At 35.2% G+C, this 20,697-nt stretch overlaps 1 protein-coding gene across 4 annotated transcripts in view; it reads right to left on the bottom strand.

The window, feature by feature from the left end:
* Positions 1 to 20,697, bottom strand: part of FBXL17 (F-box and leucine rich repeat protein 17) — a 465,079-nt gene that overhangs the window by 249,018 nt on the left and 195,364 nt on the right. The window lies entirely within an intron of this gene.

Below are 20,697 nucleotides of genomic sequence, written 5' to 3'. Positions count from 1 at the left end.
AGCCATTTTCGTCTAAAAAAGTAATTACAAATTTGGAAGATTCAGACATTTATGTCTTTGTAGAAGTAGTTTTCAAATTGCCTATCATCCTCACTATACTACAAATGGAGGCTATGGTGAGGCCACGGTGATGAATTCTGATACTCAACTACAATGATGACTGATACCAAACTGCTGTCATTGTCCTGTCCAAAGCATAATACGACGGAAAACAGTGTAGAAAAGCTGTGCAGGCACAATGGGGTTATGCACCCTGATTCCCTTTTCGAAACTGCCATCAATGCTCACTCTACTCGTTGTAAGGAAAATGCAGAGTCAGCATAACTAACAGGACTTTCGCTTTCAAAGGTTATTGACACACAATGCTTGTGCCCTTGGGGAAAGGGAGGTGTTTAGTGTCAGGGAGATGATGAAGAAAAAGGTGCTTAGAAAACATAAGGAAGTAGGAAGGAGTCAATTCTTTAGCAGGCATTGTTTCCCATAGAAAAAAATATTTGTTTAATAGATTTTTTAAATTTCCCTTCAAAACACTATAGGTAATATGATATGAACTAATGATCACAGCTTTTAGCATTTTTTAAAAAACTTCTTCCCTAATGTCAATTTCTTGGAATGAAATCAATAAATTAAAAAAATAAGCATGCGTTAAAAATTGACTTTTAAATATGCTATGTGTAAATTCACCCAGATATTGAAAAATGTTTGAATGATAAGCCCACCTGGGTTTTTTAAGTCAGAGTTGCAAGTTTTCATGAAACGATATTATTTTTTTCTGCTTTCTCTACGTATCAATTACTAAGAATTTCTTCATAACCCTTCATTAATCAGAAAATCTAATCATCATTCAGTCATAATTCTTTGCTTTCTCTGGATTTTGTTGTGTGGCGGGGCCAACGTTTTGTGCTCTTCATTTCTCGTATTGTTTCCTATAATATTAACAGTCAGTCATGCTACCGGGGATTCTTTTGTCAACTAGCCTGGCTCAGCTTCAATGCTAAAAATGCTATTACAATAAGAACGAAGGCTATGAAATAGATGAAAAGTGAAAGGGTTAATATACTGACAATACTTTATCACCTTATTATAACTTGCCCTGTGGCACACAGAAACTCTATGATAAAAACAACCACCAAGAAAGCTTCCCTTAACACAACACTTCTGATGGCTTGTCATGATAGCTGATTAAAACACCAAGATCAACAAAAGTCTACAGAGCATAGTTAAAAATTATGTGAAGATCCATAGCACAATTTTTTCAAGCACTTTAAAATTTTAATGAGATATAGATCTTGAAATATTAGCTAAAGAAAGCAACTTGGATACACCAGGGAGTCCAGCTACCAGTGTATATATATATTTCTGCAGATAACGCCAACTGTAAGGAAAATAAACTTTTCAGTATTATATATAATTTCAACAGGAACATCTGGATATTTAAATATCTCCAATATAAAAATAAGTTCAATCAAGTTCTATTATTACATTTATGTTCATAGTATGTAGGATTCATTTCACCATCTAGCTCTTTAAATGGAATTTTCTGGTTGATGTGATTTTTAAGTAGATGTGATACCAACTGCTACTGAGAATCACAGTCTCAGAGAATTGCATCAAATAGACTGACTTAAAAATGCACTCAAGTCTTGATTATTGTTAGCAGAAAATCTGAATTTTTTTCTTTCAAATGTAAGCAATCAATCTACCTATATTGCATCCTGACAGAGCACGAGTTAAGAAAGAGAAAACCAAAAGAAAGGCTCTTTCAGCACCATCTTTTCATAAAGTAGGATTTTACCAATTTGTTCTGCGGCTATATAGGCTGTCAGGTATTATGAAATCAATGCAATGTATTCACTAGTTGTCAGTCACAGATGACAGTATTGTAAATTAAGGGGATGCATCTTCAAGCAGGGTTGCATACACAGATTTCTAAGGACTCCATTTGCAGTCTGCTTTATGCTCTTAAAATAGACAACCTACCACTATCTGTTGAAAAGTCTCACAGGTATGAAATTGTCTAATTGAATATCATTTCCCTTTATAATCAAAGTAGGCTCCCATTTAGCTTCAATCACTTTGCAGTGTTAACCTTAATATTTTCTATACAGTGAAAAGGAGTCAAAAGATTTCACGAACAGTTTTGAATAACACTACTTATTTAAATATGTCTCTACTGAAATGAAAATTACTGAGTAAAAATATGTCAGGGTAGTTACATAACTCCTGAGAATATATCAAAAAGCACTCCTTAAAGCAGTAATTCATTACCATGATAGATTGCTAAAATCTATTCAAAAACCTGACTACAACAAAGATTTTTCAGAATAAGTGAAAATAATTATTGGCTGTTATACTAAGATCTTTTAAATTTAAAATAATGTCAAATTACCATTTCTTGGATAGGTTTTTAAAGAGACTGTTGCATAATTTTTTATCTAAATAAACTGTATCTTTTAATCACATATATTTAATAATCTAATAAAAATGACCAGGCAATGTAAGAATTGATAGAAGTTCTGGTAAGTCTATGTAAACAATTCTATTTTTCATGATTTTGTTTACTGAAATAATAACATTTTAATAGGAGAAAAATTTGTTTTAAAGGAAGGATAATTACAAATACGTTATTTTTATTTTTCATGCTCCCTTCCAGACATTGTCATACATTTTTATATAACCGTGAACCTAATAATAAATATAATTGACTTTTAATACATAATTTTTATTATAGGTGAGAAAAGAAACAATTAAAAGGTTTTGTGAAGTAAAACTGAAACTCAGAATTGGAAAGAAATGAGAGGAAGAAAAATTTCTCTTTCTCTCATAGATACATGTGAACTTGTCATTCTAACCTAAGAATCACAAACCTTAAATTAGCAGAAAATCACATATTTTAGCAATCAAGAAGCTGTGGGTGGGAATGGAAAAGAAAAAAGATATTCATAAATATCTAGATATAGTCATTTAGTTTGGGGAAATGCCCTTAAAACTACAATGAAATGATTATGTGTCAATGTAATTATTCAATCTATGGATGGGATGTCAGAGGCTGATATTATATGTGGATTCTTATATGGATAAAGGAAAAAAAGCTATCTGTTCAAGATTTTATTCCAGGTGGTAAAACACAAAAACCAAGAACAAGTTCATTTGTAGACTGCTTTTCTGCATGCTGAAAATTTCCCTAACCAATTCTTTTCTATTGCTACCTTTATAGGCACATTTAAAAACTTCTAGGGTTTAAAGTGTTAAAGTTTGCTTTAATATCTCGCTGTATTTTTTTTAAACTTTATAGACTATCAATGTGTTCTAACTACATAATAAGATTTATGCGCTCAAAGATGGTCACAACCACGTTAGTCGGGTGTGCTGAGATTAGGATAGCTCTTTTTTTTTCCTGCTTTTTCTCCCCAAGTCCCCCAGTACATAGTTGTATATTTTAGTTGTGGGTCATTCTAGTTGTGGCATATGGGACACCGCCTCAGAGTGGCCTGACAAGCGGTGCCATGTCCGAGCCCAGGATCTGAACCGGTGAAACCCTGGGCCGCCGAAGCAGAGCATGTGAACTTAACCACTCGGCCACGGGGCCGGCCCCTAGGATAGCTCTTTATAAGTTCAATTAATAGCCCCATATTCTTGTGACCTAACCTAAAAGACTGACTTTAAAGTTCCAGTCCTCATTTTTAATATATTTCTCATTTAGATTTTATTTCTGAAAAATGAAGATAGAATAAGTAATATTTTTCATTACTTCAGATTTTTCAAGTCTTTCTAAACCATCAAATTTTTCAAAAAACAGCAAAACTCAAGAGACATAGTATCCACATAAATCTCAATGTAATTCTTGACTCTGCTACTGAAATAAATAACATTTCAAACAAGAATAGGAACAATTTTGCAGGTTTAGATCTAGTCCTGTTTAATGTCTATTCTGACACAAACAGATTCTTGGTTCAAGTCATTTCTGACACCAGTAAATTATTACTTCCTGATTACATTAAAAGTTTCCTTGAGTATCCAATGAATCTTAAATAATAAATGTGTTTCCTTGACTATTCACCATTGGAAGTTCTGAATTCTATTATAAATTAATCCATGACTGTTTGGTAATAATATTTTGCTGTAGGAGTGATTTGTGAAAGATTTGCAAGCAGTCCAAGAATTCAGGTACCAAAATCACAAATGAAGAGACCCCCAGAGTCCTCATTAATAGGATGACTATAAATGATTTAAAATTGTAGTGAAGCAGATGCTTCTATGGAAAGACAACTTACATGGACATTATTGGTTTTAATAATGAGAACCCACACCTTTGAAGGAAAATCCTAATAAAACATTCTATTAGGAAAAAAAGTGGGGGACAGGATATACTCCTTACAAGCTAATCACCACTGTGAATTCCCTTATATTCTCAAAGCAGCAAGAAACTACATTTTCATCAAAATATAAATCCTTACTACAGAGGGAATTTAGAACACTGACTGGTTAATAAGAAAGAAATAATTATTATAGTATTTATTATAACTATTAATGCTAATTATTATATAGCTATAGTAATTATGGTTCCATTATAACTTCTAGTTTTCTCTTATAATTTCTAAAATTATCTCAATAAAGTCAAGACTGAATTTTAGGGATTTTTTTTCCATGAAATCATTTTAGTTATTTAGAGTAACTGGTACACAAATTTACACATATGGTCATACTGAAACTAGTATTCTACTAAAGTACAATCACGTGTTTTTCCACAAAGTAATTATTTTATATTAACTCTGACTGAAGGTAGTCCCTTTGAAGAAGTGCAAAAGCGTAAACAATTCACAAAAAAGCTCTGAAAATTCAGAATTATTTCTTACATAGAGATGACAATAACCACAATAGACTGAAGTCTGTGTGCTATTATTAATGTCAAATACAAAACAATGGAAAACCCTAATTAGTTAATAGTAATAAGTTTACTTTTTATTAACAGATATTAGCCAAAGTGAACACTTTGCCAAGGAATATTATTTGTGTGTGCTCTTTATAAATGAATAAACTTTTTCAATCTATATTAATATGTTGTGTTTATGACAAATATTCAGAAACTATATAAGTAATGTTTTCTCTTTAACTAAGAATCATTTCAGAAGGACTTCATTTTCTAATTAATTTGATTGGCAAGTTAAAAAAGTTTACTTTTCAGGGGCTGGCTCCGTGGCCGAGTGGTTAAGTTCGCATGCTCTGCTGCGGCGGCCCAGGGTTCGGATCCTGGGCGCAGACATGGCACCGCTCGTCAGGCCACGTTGAGGCGGTGTCCCACATCCCACAACTAGAAGGACCGGCAACTAAGATATATAACCGTGTACAGGGGGGGTTTTGGGAGATAAAGCAGAAAAAAAAAAAAAGTTTACATTTCAGTAGCCTTTCATTCAAGTAAACAGTGATCTACAAAATACCTTTACCTTCATTATTACCTCTTTTCTAAAGACACTATTTAATAATGATGGTCTTACAGTACAAAAAGTAATCTGATTCCCAGAGCTGCCTGTGTAAACATCACCACAAACCATTTAAGTTTCCTTTGCCAGACCTCACCCACACTCCACAATTCCAAATATGACTATCTCCATTTGGATGTCCTGCATTAGTTCACCTCAAACTCAGCACAGAAACATGGAACCAAAAGAAAGCATGTTATATGCATAAAGAGGTTGCCTGCAATATATGTTACCAGCAGTAGGAAAAATTAGAAATAACTTTAATAAATTTTCTCTTTAAAGAGGGAAATGGAAATGGTTAAGCAAACTGTGGTAAATATCCACTCAGAGGCACATTTTGGTAGCAATAATTAATATGATCACTCTAAAGATTCCAGAGAAACATGGAGGCATACAGTGGTGAAACTGTACAAGCGCTATGATTACAATTTAAACAGCACTATTAATAAAAGGTTGGAGGAAAAAAACATAAAAAATTAGGAAATTTTTAAAGTAAGTTTTAAACATCTCCCATAATCTCCTCACTGAACTATTCTTTTTCTGTCTGTCCATATGTCTAAAATTTTTTACATTAAGTTTGGCACATTCTTTGAGGGGTCTCACCAACTAGCATTATGCCCAGGAGAAGTGGGCACCATTGCAATTTTAGTACACTACACTTAAATATTTCCTAATAGTTTATGCATTTGAATTCTATCTGCCAATTTAGTCTTATTTACCAGTAGCAATAATAAGCTATTTGAAATTATGAGAGAAATCTAAAGTTTCTCTTTTATTTCTCCATTCATTTATTCTTTTACTCACTCAGAGCACAGATGAACAGCCCATTCCTGAGACTGAATTTTAAGCTCCCTGAGGGCAACACTGAAATGAGATTACAGTGTCAATCATAGTGCCAATCACAGCTTTGGGAATCCAGACAGCATGCAGAGATTTCTTGGAAGAGAGGAAGAAAGAAAGAAATGGAGGAGTGAGGGGAAAGGAAAGACAGGAAGGTGGTCTGTATGTAGCAAATAAAAAGGAGGCAAAGAAAGGGAAGAGAGAAAGAAGAAAGAAGAGGGAAAAAATGCTTAGGCTTTGGAGTCAAACATCTCAGCTTGAATTCTATGTCTAACCTTACTAATTGAAAATCTTGAATGTATTTAAATTTTCATGTTCCCATTTCTTCATCAATTAAAATGAGAGTCAAATGAGTTGGCATCTGTGAAAGGTTTAGCAGAAGTTCGAGACATAGTAGGTGCTCAATAAATACTGGCTGCCCTATTACTGCCTCAATACACAAGAAGAGATTTTTTTAAATCACTTCTAATGTTCTAATACTACAAATGTAAGCCCTGCCAGTAAAATGAGGCTGAACACTGGCTGTCCTTTTTAGCTGTTTCGAAGATATATAACCAGTATTTAGAAAAGCCCAAAGATCTAGCTTCATTTTTTCCAAAAATGGCAAAAAACAATAATAGCAATTCTTAAGATAAGTCCAATGGCAAACAACTCTAGTATTTGTAATATGACCGTAATAGTCCACTGAGGGAAATTATATAGAAGGAAAAAAACCCCGTGTATTTCATCTCAAAATTAGAGTTGGAAGCAAATATATGAACATATATGTGGTAATAAATACAGAAAATGTATCAGGGGAGCCAAAGAGTGAATCTTCTTTTTTGTTTTAAGAAATCATTTTATAATGAAAATAATCCCCTCTTAACTTTGTCTCATTTTTAAGTTTATAACTGACTACACCAGGTTTTCTTAAACTGAGGCATACTCATATGTCTAGCCATTTGTTTTAAAATAACAGATAAATGTAATTTCAGAAAATGACAAATAAAAAATGCAACTAATTTTTCCCTCAAACCACATAAGTGAACTGTAGCAACTCTTTCTGGGATAATAGCAGAGTTCTCTTTCCAAGGAGTGCCTGGCACAGTATAGTGAAAAAAAGAAAAGCACAATTGTATCCTCAGAGGCACCATAAGGGACTAACATTGTGACGAGAGTAAATACTGGAAGTTCTCCATGAAGGAGTAGATTTTAAAATCATACATATGTACAAGATGTGTACTATACTGATGTATCATTGATTCCCAATCCTAATTCCAGCAGCCTCCTGGTTCCTGCAGTCACCCACAGGTCGGCAGCTCCTCTGTAGAAATCCTCAGACCGTGACTCCTTACCCTCTACTTCTGCTACACATTAAGCCTCCACTGCATTTCCTTTTCTTTCTCTTCCTTACTAACAAAAAAAGCTACTGTGTATTTAGTAAAGTGTTTAATGAATTTGTATGTTAATAATCACAACACCATCTAAATGCATTTTTTTTTTTTTGTCATTATACGTTTAGATAGAAAGTATTACTGCTATCTCTTATGGTCCAAAACTTAACAGACTTAAAAAGGTTAGCAACCACTTGTCTATTATTCCATATATCTAGTGGCAGCTTCAGAATGTCATTAGAGAAGGGGCCTGGGAGGGTCAACCAGAGGGGAGGAGAAGTGCCTACGGAAATCATCTTAACAGTGCGTTTATATAACTGGCCCATAGCTTTTACATGCTACCTGTTCATTTAGCACAGATTTGGAGGGAGGAAGCTGCTAGTGGTTCTGAAAGGAGCTAAGATTCCGACAAACCACTCCTTGACACAGCTCCTTCACGTTTAAGGGGATGGTTTCAATGAGGAGTGGGAGTGAAGGTAGGAGTCAAGAGAATACTTACTCCATGTGCTGTTTTTGTTCCTGGTAATTTATCCTGACATTCAAAAGACTAAGAATCATACAGGCATCTAGATCTTAGCAAGAAAAGGACCTTGGCTAACTTCACACATCCTTGAGATTCAAACCATGTTTGTAAGAGATTCAGTCCTCCACTAACGCCTTAACACTCATCAATGGTGAAGTGAACAAATTTAGATTTTTCTACTGTCTATTCTCCTTCACAATTCTTCACACTCCTAAAAATTTCTTTCCAAGTAAACAGCAAGGAACATAGGCTACATCTGGAATTTTGAGAAAACCAGAGACAGGAAGGGAGGAGAGGAAGATCTTTATTTTAAAAGGTGACATTTGCATTTGGCATTTCCTTTTTTTCTCAGTTTTGGATTTGGAGGTTACGGGGTTCAGGGGTGGAAGGAGAAGATAGTTATTTCCTCTCTAATCAATCACTTTAATCTCTATAATAACGAACATCCTTGATGTCCCAGAAAAAGGAATTTTTTAGATAAATATTTTAGGAGGCAGCAGAACGGAGGCAAAGAAGTCCTAAAATATTCCTCTCTTCCTCCCACACCATCCAGTTGTCTACACCTCCAACATAGTTCTTTGTAGGCATGGCAAGGACAACAGGGTATTTCCATCATCAAAGAACAACAATGGTGACTGTTTCAAAATGGGGAGAACAAGTAGGATTACTTTTGAAGAAAACACTTTGTTTTTATCTCAAAATATGTATACGTATGTATGTGTGCTTATAAAGAAAAATACTGCAGATAGGTTAAACCTCTTAGATTTGGAAATGGAGAGATCCTCTTTTATCTATTGATGAGCTTACAAGCTCTAGAATTAATTCAAGTTACTACTGGTTAACGTTTCTTGAATCATTCATTTCCTCTGAATAAGTTTCATTCATTCTCACAAAAACGAAAATGGGGTAACACATTTTAAGCTTGCTAAATTTGAAAACATTAAGTATTCAAATATCAGATCCATAACCACTAAGTTGCAGTGATAGCAAGTTTCGGTAACATGCTTCTTGGCATGCTGTAATCAAGTTTAAACAATGGTATTTCTTGTCCCAAAGTGGGTTGTGGACATAAGAACTAGTTTTTCTTGCCTAGTCAAGTAATATAGAATGAAGGACTATGGTCAAAGAAGTAGCCAGGGAACTACTGTAGCCAATCCATGTAAATACACTTGATATAGTACTTATTAGTACTTTGCTCACACCAAAAAATATATACACTAATACATTCAACTGATCCCTCAGAAGAAGTTTATAATGATATTAAATTTGCACTGTGAATAGAGCTCAACCTAGTGAAAACTTAGAGAACATGGTAATCACAGAAGTTTCTATGAGTGATTATTATTAGGAATGTGGTCTAAACTCAGAGGGAACTTCATGTTTCTAAGTTAGTCTGAAAAAATTGTTTTGATCATTCTACTTTTTCTTAATATTGCAAAAAAAGAAAAGTTAGTGAATCCAGGATTGTTGAGGTTACTATGACATCAGGTTTTAACTTATTAATTACTTTAAAACTACAACTTAAAATTACATATATATATATAAAGAAAAGGTAACATTTACTTTAACTTCCAAGAAACTCATTTGATGATTAGATGACATCATCCAATCTTTTAAACAAAGGATAATAAAAATGAAAAACTAGAATCATTAGAAATTCTATATTAACCTGTAGTGTTGTAAAAGTTGCCATTAACTAGAATTCTCTATGATCTAAACACATCTCCTCTATGATGAAAATTAGATTAATCATGAAATATGGAAAAATCTTGAAATGACTGTCATTTTTAAAGAAGGATAATTACATTCCATGTAATCTCTTGTAAGTGTACTTTATTTCATTCTAACTCTATGGAAATTGGTTATCTGCACATGATATGTACAGCACGTGTCGGCAACCTAAGGCTGTTTCTTGTGGTGGGAGGGTATAAGGATCAGCTGCTGCTCTCTTTTGCATTACTTGGCAAAGCCTCCTCCCTGCTCTTTGCCTTCACGTCGTGACATGTTGCTCCTTATCTCCCCACCACCTACATTCACAAAATCAAGAACATCATCCACAACCTCTGTGTTTTCAAAAATTGGCATGATCACCTGCTGGTAACCATGCATGAGAGTAAAGTGGCATGCCACTTTTGAAAAAGCTGCTGTAGACAATAAGTGCACACTGATGAGAGCATTTAATTATTCCAGAGCTTATCACTGTCCAACAACGATCTGCTTCAGAAAATGCACTATACTTGTGAATTACCTATTTCTAGTGAAAGTCATGAAATCAGTTTGATAACCAAAATTTCTGGACAGGTATCTCAATAGTGCCCTTCTTCCTCATAACAAATACTCTAACATGACCACTTCTACACTTATTTCATGCAATGTCTGTTGAACAAAGCGAAACTTCGAGTGATGGGAAAAAGAGAAGCATCATATTCAACTTTAGGTCCAGTGAAAATTGGATGAGTTGCTGAGAAATACACTTTCTATGCCTAGACTATTGATAATCTGGGCACAACACTTCTAAGATAAAAACCCCAGAGCTATGAAAACTATTCATAACTGCTTACTACTTGAATTTTAAGTTGTCTTATTTTTCTAGAATCTTTATAGCTATTTTTGTAACTTTTCATAGAAGAGGACTTTTCAGGACTATGATGTTTATAAACAAAGATAACGTAAAGATCCTAAATCAAAAAGACAACAAGACTATTGTCAAGATAATGTATTCAGTAATTTGTCCAAAGTTACTTTAAAAACAGACTCCAGCTAATTGGGGAGAAAAGTCTTATAAGCAAAAGTAAAACAAGGTCAAGCAAAGAAAATGTTTCAGACTATAAACATCAAGATTACTGACATTTATAGAAAACCTTTACTTCTTCCCATTTGCTCTTCCTCCCTGATATGTCTGGCTAATTTTTCATTGGCTTTACTCTAAATATGCATTATCCACAGAACTTAAGCATAGAAAGTAAAAGAGAAAATTTAAAACTTTTTTTTTGTGTATCAGTTAACTTTGGTAAAACTTTTTGCTAAAAAAAATTTGTGTGGGCTCTTGGATTGTATATAGATTTTACGCTTTTCTCCTATTCCAATGCCTAGAATAAGTGGGCCTGATATCAAATGGACAAGTAAATACCACCTCTTGAATTGGTCAAAGGTATTCCAGAGGATGATGCAGTGGGGAGAAAGGGCACAAAGAAGTAATAGAAGGTCACAAATAAATACTTTCTCTCTCATGCTCATGGCCTTTACACTGAAGAAGTAATGAGTCATTCATGATCTATTATTATTATTTTTATTCATGCCTTTATTATTTACTTACTGCTGATTTAGTGTCTTATTTGTGCCAGGCAACAGGGAGACACTGAAAATAAAAAGATGAATAAGACTCATTCCCTATGTTCATGGAATTCAAAAGTGTACAGAAAAAGCCATGAAATTTTGCTGTATAGACAAGGTATGGAAAAGAGGTTGGAAGAACAAGCAAGCAGAAGAAATCAGGTTCTCTATCTAAAAGGGAGGAAAAATCTGAGACAAGTCTTATAGAAAGGGTCATATAGGAGCTAGACTCTGAGGTAAGAACTGCCTCAGATGAACTAATTCTGAGCATCTATATCCCTTCAAGGGACATCACTCATCAAGGAGTGAACTTGTATTCTTACACGACCAATTGAGACATCTTTAATACTCAGATGAAATGATCTGACTGCAATAAGAAAGCTTCTAGGCATAAAATAGGCACTGGAGGAATTAAGACCACCTTATACTTTGTGCATGTGTGTGTGTGTGTGTGCGCGCACGAGTGAGTGTGTGTACGGCAGAGGAAGGGGATAGCAGGCCCAAAGATTATGTACAGTGTTTAAGTAACCGAGCATATTCCAGAATAGGAAACACTAAAAAGAAAACAAATTATGTCCATTTAACATCGAGATACATTTGCTAATTTTAAGTTCACAGAATTATTCAGTCTACTCTGTCATCTACAATTTGAATTTATGGAATTTGATAGCTGTCTTATACCATCCTGGGTTCACAGCATCTCCAGATTTAGTTTCAATCAACATTTTTTGAGTTTCCATAACTGGGCTGCTGAGTTCTGCTGGAGGAAATACAACAATCATGTGGACTGGTGCCACTACAAATTTATGGTTTCCAACCTCTCAAAACCACTCAGCAATTTTACATTCTGCTGGTCAGCTCCCTCTGCCGCTTCCCACAGCAGCTCTTCCAAATTTTATCTCCTGTCCCAAGGGTCCCACCCAATTCCTTCCTTGCCTCAGGCTTTTAGCTCAGAACTTGTTTGGCTTCAAAGAACAATTAGGGGTCATCATGACTCTTTGAACTTCTTATACTCCACAAACCCTAAAAATGTTTAATCAGCATCCACCCTCTCTTCTCAGAGCTAGAGGATATCTATCACTCCTTCTTCTCAAGGTTTATTCCTCCTGACACTCCCTTATTTCTAACCATGGCTTTGAACTCCTCTTAGACTTCACTCCACGAATTTCCCCCTCTTCTCACTTACATCTCTCTCATTCTGTTACCTCCTTTGCGTCAGCCACTAAACATGTTCAAGTCTCTCCCACCTTGAAAAAAGGAAACAAAACTCCTCGATCCACTGCAATCTGAGTTTCGCCCCCCACCTCTTCTTTGCCAAAACAGCCTTCACCAAACTCAGCAAGAACTTCTTAAATGCTAAATCCGAAGATCTTTTCTCAGTCCTCAACTTCATAACTATCTCTGAGACATGTGACATCTCCTTTCTTAAAATTTTCTCTTCCTTTGGTTTCAAGTAACAACAACCTTGCCTATTTTCTGATTCCTCTTTTTCATTTTCCCTGGAGTTTCTGCTTCCTCTGTCCACGCCATACCACCAGTGTTCACTGAGGTTACATCTGGGCCCTCGTACTATATATAGTAATCCTGAGAGAGGGCATCCATACCCAAGACTTTAACAGCCACCAAATACTCACATCTCCCAAAACCTGGTTCAAATTTCTCTCCCAAGCTCTACCCTCTAGATTCAACAGCCAAGTAGATATAAACTCATGGATACCCCACAAAATTTAAGATGACTTATCTTATTCAGTGAATGGCACATCTAGTTACATACATAAGAAACTTCAGCCATTCCTTTTTTCATTCCCCACATCAAACCAGATGCCAAGACTCATTAATCTTATCTCCTAACTAATTTTTGAACTTATTTCTCCTAATACTATCTCTCTATCCCTGCTTCAAGTCTAGGCATGGTCATCTCTTGCCTGGACTACCCAAATTGTCTCCCTACATCAATTTTCCTGACCCCTGATCTTGAACTTCTCCTATTCGTCCTAACATGGAAATGTGACGATGGCGCTCCTCCACTCAGAGTTTTCTTCAGGGGGACCCCTGTTTACCTCTCTTGTTTCATCTCCTACCCTGTATGCTCTAGAAATAATGAACTACCTCTATTCCTTCACACATGGTGTTCTCTCCTATGGCCTAGTTCTGTTGCCCAGAATCCTTTCTTTATCTGGCAGAATGGCTCATCTACTTGACAAAATTCCATTCAGCTTCCAGAGCTCAGGTCCAATGTACCTCCCTTCTTAGTGCCAACTATCTTTGGATTCCCTCCCATGACCCTCTACCCCCAACACACACACACACCTGACAGTTTCTCACATTCCTTTTCCTTTTGTCAAAATGATTGCTGTTGACTACAGACCTTTCCACACTATATTCTGATTTATTGAAATGTCTGTCAGCTATTCTGTGAGGAAGGCCAGGCCAGGTTTTCTTTGCTTTGTAACCTCAGAGTCTCAAATCATGCTCAAGCCGTTGTAGGAACCAATCAATATTTTTTCAGCGAATAAAGGGCATCAGTCTTTTCTCTTTCCAATCACTTTTCTCTTTCCACACATCTACATGAGTTCTATTTCTAAAAACAGATCTGATCAGGTTACTCCCCTAATTAATCTGAAGGCAATGAGGAACCTCTGAAGGAATTTCCAAATCCCTCAAGGTGGCATTCAAGTCACTACATGATCTCCTTGAACCTTGTTTGGTTCTCCACAATCACTTTCTACTCCTTCACCCTTAAATCAGACATACCAGAAATATCAGAGTAGATGTTGCTCTATGTCTCCAGGCCTGCACACATGGGTACTGCATTTCTCCAGGGTCCACATGAGAAAATCCCCATCACCCTTCAAGACATTGCATCTCTATGAAGCATTCAGTGTCCAGGCATCACACCTCCATGAAGCATATCTGACTCACCACTCTCACCCCAGGCTGAGCTGATTCATCAGCCCTCTGGTGTACCTTTAACATAGCTCTGTATTTTCCATTTCTACCTCCTGCACTTTAATTATTTGTTTAAAAGTTTGTTTCTCCTACTAGGATGTCAGCTCCTTCAGAGTACGGGCTGTTATATTTATTGTTAAATCTCTGGCACATAAAAGTTTATGTTTCAAATGCTACCAGGATGGATAAGAAGATCAGCATTTACAAACAGAAAAATACAAACACATTCTGACTCACTTTAGTTGGCACTAATTTGTCTACACTTAAAATATTCTCTCTCTCTATTCTTATCATTTTTGCACTAGCACTTTAGAAGCTGTAAGAGGCTACACTCTAATTATAATTATTTTGAATTCAAAGTCTTGCTTCCCCTGTAATCTTTTTTGCAAACAGTAATTTTTCCAAGACTGTTTTGGGAATTTTTTCCCACTCTACTTTCAGCAAAAGGATATTCTTAAAAGGTGTTTAATGAGCTAAATCTGTACAGACCCAAAATGATACAGTAAATGGTAAATCGGTTGGGCTTGAATTTCCAGATGCTCCTTATTATTTCCTTAAATACTCAAAGCAGCAGTACTCTGGCATTCACAAGAGCACCTTTGTCCAAAAATGCTGTCTGTTTGTAAATAAATATCAATTTGTTAACTGAGTCTTCCCCCTGGAGCCTACATAATACTAATAAGTAATACTAATCATCACATTTAAAAACTAGTAATTGGAAACAAGGAAAACTGCAAGAAAAAAATGTTGGTAAGGAATTGGACAAGATTTCTTTTAAACTGTATAAAGTCTTTACTTGATGAATTTTAACACTTTAAGAAATTTATCACATTACAGGTACCATCATGTAGAATTATTCAGATATTAAATACATTCTCCAATAAATGAATGTAGATCGCTAATGCATTTTACCAGAAGAACAGCATTCACATATACGTAAAAAGAACATGTCATTAATGTATTTATTCATTGCTGCAGTATTTTATAAAGAATCTGAAGTGCAACCCTAGGCATCTCTTCATGCTCAGACTTTCTACAACAGACATTCAGTTACAATGGAATACTCAATCTTCTGACTATACCCTGCTCTCCCCTACCTCTGCTTTTTCCAACATCTGCATCTAAAAAGCCACCATCCTCACTTATGTATGTGAATATTTAAGTAGATTTTGAAGCCCAGAGAGCTCTAACAAGTCACACCCAATAAACCTCGCTGAGCCCCTGAACTGAAGTGAAGGTGTTTCTACTGCTCTTCGTATCTGTGACCTTGCATTTTTTCATTAAAAAAAAAAAAGTGTAAGGCTGCTTTCTTAGATAGATACTCCTCCTACCTGTAGGTGCTTCTACAATCTGTCTCCATACGAATTTAGGAGATGACTCCATTTTGGCAGGAGAAAATACAACTCACATTCTTTAATTCTTTTTTTTTAAAAAGATTTTATTTTTCCTTTTTCTCCCAAAGCCGCCCCCCGCCGTACAGAGTTGTATATTTTTAGTTGTGGGTCCTTCTAGTTGTGGCATGTGGGATGCTGCCTCAGCATGGCTTGATGAGCAGTGCCATGTCCATGCCCAGGATTCGAACTGGCGAAACCCTGGGCCGCTGAAGCAGAGTGCGCAAACTTAACTACTCTGCCATGGGGCCGGCCCCTAATTCTTTAATTTATATCCCAGGAAGCTGGTAAAAAGATCTTGATTTTTAAAAAATCTGAGCTAAATGTAAAAAACTTAAGACTGAAAGATTATAGAGAGATGTTATAACATCTCTTCAACTGTAGCTTTTAAAAAAATAGACTAGCAACCCATGTCTCTAAGATGATAGCAGAACCAAGGACACATGACATCCCTAGAAACTTCCTTTGGTTCTAATTCTTTCGTATTTCCTCCACACTTAGATCAAATTAAAAAGAATTAAAAGTTAAATAAAAGTGTTTTCTTATTTGAAGCATTTCTCAAAGGAGGAAACTGTCTACTTCACTAGATTAATATAATCTAGTACATTCGATTATACTCTAATGCCCTCAAGGAGTTAATACACGTGCTATAAGGGAAGGTGATTCTTAAAGGGTGTTTAATAAGCTAATCCTATATGAACCAAAAATAATACGATAAAAGTTTAATCATTTGGGCTTAAATTTATGTACTCTCATGGACCAATATAAATATACTAGAATTATTTCTAACATCAAAAAGCTGTCGTTTAATCATTTGTCAACTGGAGAAAGCAATTTCTTATAGCTAAAACTATTTAAAAATCTGATATAAGAATAAAATTATATTAAAATGCCATAATACATGGATTTGGCAACTTGCCAAGGGTAGATACAGACTTTGCAGATTTCTCTTTCAAAGATACACCAAGTGTTCCAACATTTCTAATCGTCTGATAACCAACTGCTGTAGGCGAAAAACTGCACCTAGTAATTCAGTACCGCCAATATATTTTAAACTATTTCATAAACATTGCTCATATAGTATGTCTAATAGATTTTGCATACTTTTTCTTATCAGAAACTTCTTTAACACATATAATCTAATAAAATTCTCAAACTAAATTAAATCATAATAGAAATTAAACTGGCAAAATTTTAGTTGGCCTATTTTACCTGGAGAAACTAGTAAAATGGAGCTCATGACTTTCAATCTCCATATATATTGAAAATAAACATGCTTAATAGTCAAGTAATTTAGTTAAACTCACAGATAATTTTCTAAACTTTTCTATATTTAAAAATGCAAATGTGATGGGGAAGCACAGTATCATTTTAAACACATTGTTTTAGAATTATGCACTTCCAATCTAAACTCACCAGAACCAAGAAATTAATGGCATTAAATAGAGAAAACAGTTGCTTCATTCTCAGAGTTTCAGAGTTTTTTTTAATGGTAAAATAGGACCCAATTTTCCACATACTTTGATATATTCTAGTTTATGGCACTTGCCAATGAAGAACTAGGGAACATAATTTGTGATTTAAAGAGTATACATGAAGTTTACTTGATAGATCATTTTCTGCTCCTGTCATTATGCATTAAGAAGTACCTGCAGGATAAATACAGCAAGAACAAAACAATCAACTTAATAAAAGCAAATGAGTGGGGATCACATGGCAACAAACAGAACTCCATTCTTCAAAGACACCAGCATCTCAGATCCCCTCAGAACTGACAGAGCTGGACAGAACTTAGAAGTTCATATAACACCAGGTAGGTCAAGACAAGTTCCATTTTATCTCCCAACCAAATCAGCTTACCTAAAAATTTCCTTCATTAAACACATAGTAACTCCATCAAACGCATACTAACTCACCAATTTCCTTCATTCTCTCACCTACTTTCATTTACTAACACAAATGTTAAGAAGTTTCTTACTAATGTTTATTACTATGGGGGAGTCAAGAATATGAAACACGTTATAGTTTTAGTCCCAGCTCTGCAAATAAATAAAGTGACTTAACAGATAAAAGGAATTATTCTAAACAGAGAGGTCAGTTGTAAAGAGTTATTTGAAATCAGAACTTTAAGTGCCTCAGCTAGTTTTCAAAGGGCATTTTTAAAGAACAGAGAAAGAACACTTAGAATATAGAACACTTATGGAATATAACATTACATCTCTATTGCCTAAAAAAAAAAATTCTTTATAATTTGGAGACAATCACTATCAAGATTGAGAAAGAAATGCACAAAGATAGTAGTAGTAAGCCTAAGTTATTAAGCCTCTTATTACCAAAGGAATCAGAATCTTAGAATCTGAATTAAATTGTTACCTCTTTGGCACGAAAAAGGGATTTACAAGTCCTCATATTTAAGCATTATTTTAATTCATGGCCTCTAAAATAACTCAAGAGTCACTTTCTGTTGCATTCTCACTGTAGTAGGACATAGTAACAAGAGTTTCCTTCTTGCAGCTCAGTTCCTGGTATGCCATGCCTCATCCCCCAGTACAAGTGGCTAGGACAATCCACCTCACCGTCTTAGAGAAGGAATCTTAAGAAAACAAAAATCAAACCCTTCTTTGAGTTTCATAAACCCAGGCTTTTGAGTTGCAATAACCTGGTTTTTAAGCTTCAAAAGACTTAAGTTATACGATTTATGCCATCAACCAAAGATGCAGAAGACTACAGGAGAGTCAGTCATTCCTCCCACCCCCAAGACTGTTATCCTCTCTTATTAATTTATGTGTAAATTCCTTATGGTTTTCAAAGGATAACAAAGTTGTTGGATACAGAAATCAACATTAAAAAGTCTACTGTATTTCTACACATGAGCAAGAATTTAAAAAGTATGTTTTCAAAGACCATTTACGATAGCAATGTCATATCCAGGAAGGAACAAAATATGTACTAACTCGATGAGGAAAATTATAAAATCTTATCGTAAGACATAAAAAAAAGACCTAAATAAATGTAAAAGCATGCTATCTCATCCAGGAAATGCAAATTAAAACTACAATGAGATTTCTTTTCAAACCCCACTAGCCTGAGGAATAATTAAGAAGCTGGTCTCACAACCATTTGTGAGAATATGGGAGAAAGGGACTCTCATTCACTCCTGTTTTGAGTGTAAATTTATTCAACCACTTTGGAAAAATTTGGCATTCTATTGGGAAGTGGAACATGCACAGTCCCACAACTCACCCATCCCACTCCTGGCTTTATTCCACTAGAGAACTTCTGCACATGTGCTTAGGAGACAATGTATGAGAACATTCATATGAGCAGCATTGCACATAATAGCCAAAAACTGAAAACAATCCCAATATACTACAAAATAAAATAGATAAATAAATTATGGTATGTTCATTCAATTAAACGCTAGACAACAGTAAACCCCAACTCCATACAAGATAGACGGATCTCAAAAACCAATTTTGAGTCAAAAAATCAAATCATGGAGGAATACATACAGTATGATTTCATCTATATAAAGGAACAAAAATTGGCAAAACTAAATTATTTATATAGGATTACATACATAGGTGATAAAATCTATGATAAAATGTGCCAGACTAAGAGTGTGGTGAGGAAGACTCTGAAAAATTGAACATCCATCTCCAAAGATTACAGATTAATATCTCAGGGAGGTCTTGATGGGCACAACAGGTCAAGTGATTTCATTCTCTACATTAGCATATGTAATCCTGATGGTTACCACCAAGTGGCAGTTGGTGCTACACGTTCTGGAGAAAATACAGCATGTGACTATACGAAAACAGGTCAACAATATCATTACTATTATTATCTACAAAGTACTAACTATACGTCAGTCACTGTGCCATGTTAAGACATTATCACTCCTCATGACTCACAAGCAAAGCAGAGTTTTCTCACTTTGCTCATGATAAAACCAAGACTCAGGTCAATTTGTCAAGGTTACATTGTACTTGGCAAATGATAGGGCTCTACTTATGGGACTTAGAAGTCTGTTCTCTTCCCACTACTGTTTTCTGGTACATATCACAGTGCAGCTTGTAGGGTGACAGTGATATATCAACATGTCATATCTCATTCAACAACCTATAAATTCCCTGAAGGTAGGATCTATATCTGATTATCATCCTTATAGCCTTCAAAGTAAACATTCTATTTAAAAATACCTGAATTGTGTATGGAGTAAACACTTTGATTTCTCTAGCCTTTTCACATGTATGATCTCATTTAAACCTTCTAACAAATTCCCTGAGGGACGTATGTAGGAGACATACTGAAATCAAAGACTGCTGAGGTAGATGGTCCAGGCTTAAACTCAACCACATCACCACCATGCCAACCCATCTGTGCTGGGGGTTAAGTCATCTAACGATGCAAATACTAAAGGCTTTTATGGAGGAGGAGGAGACTTTTACTAAATAGCTGAAATAACCCAACAACTAAGTGATTAAACATTTATCATCATTACATATAAACATTAAGAAAAACTGTCATTTGAAGAATGTCTTAGCTACAAATTTTTTCCTTCAATGATAGTTTTTGACTGGCACTCGGTTTCTCATTACTCTGATGTCTCACCCATTTATACTACTTGAATGTAAGTAGATCTTACATTTAACCTTCCTCCATCTCCACTTTGAAGCATGTTGGGCACGTGTTAAGCATAAATGCACTGGGCTCTAGTCCTAGCTTCATTTACTACTCTCCACACATGAGTCTCTTTGGACAGTCCATGATAGTGGCTGCAGCTTGGCATCCCAAATACCAACCCT

This window comes from Equus asinus, chromosome 9 (assembly GCF_041296235.1).
Source record: "Equus asinus isolate D_3611 breed Donkey chromosome 9, EquAss-T2T_v2, whole genome shotgun sequence".
Lineage (NCBI taxonomy): Eukaryota > Metazoa > Chordata > Mammalia > Perissodactyla > Equidae > Equus > Equus asinus.
This window is presented reverse-complemented; position numbering and strand designations above follow the sequence as displayed.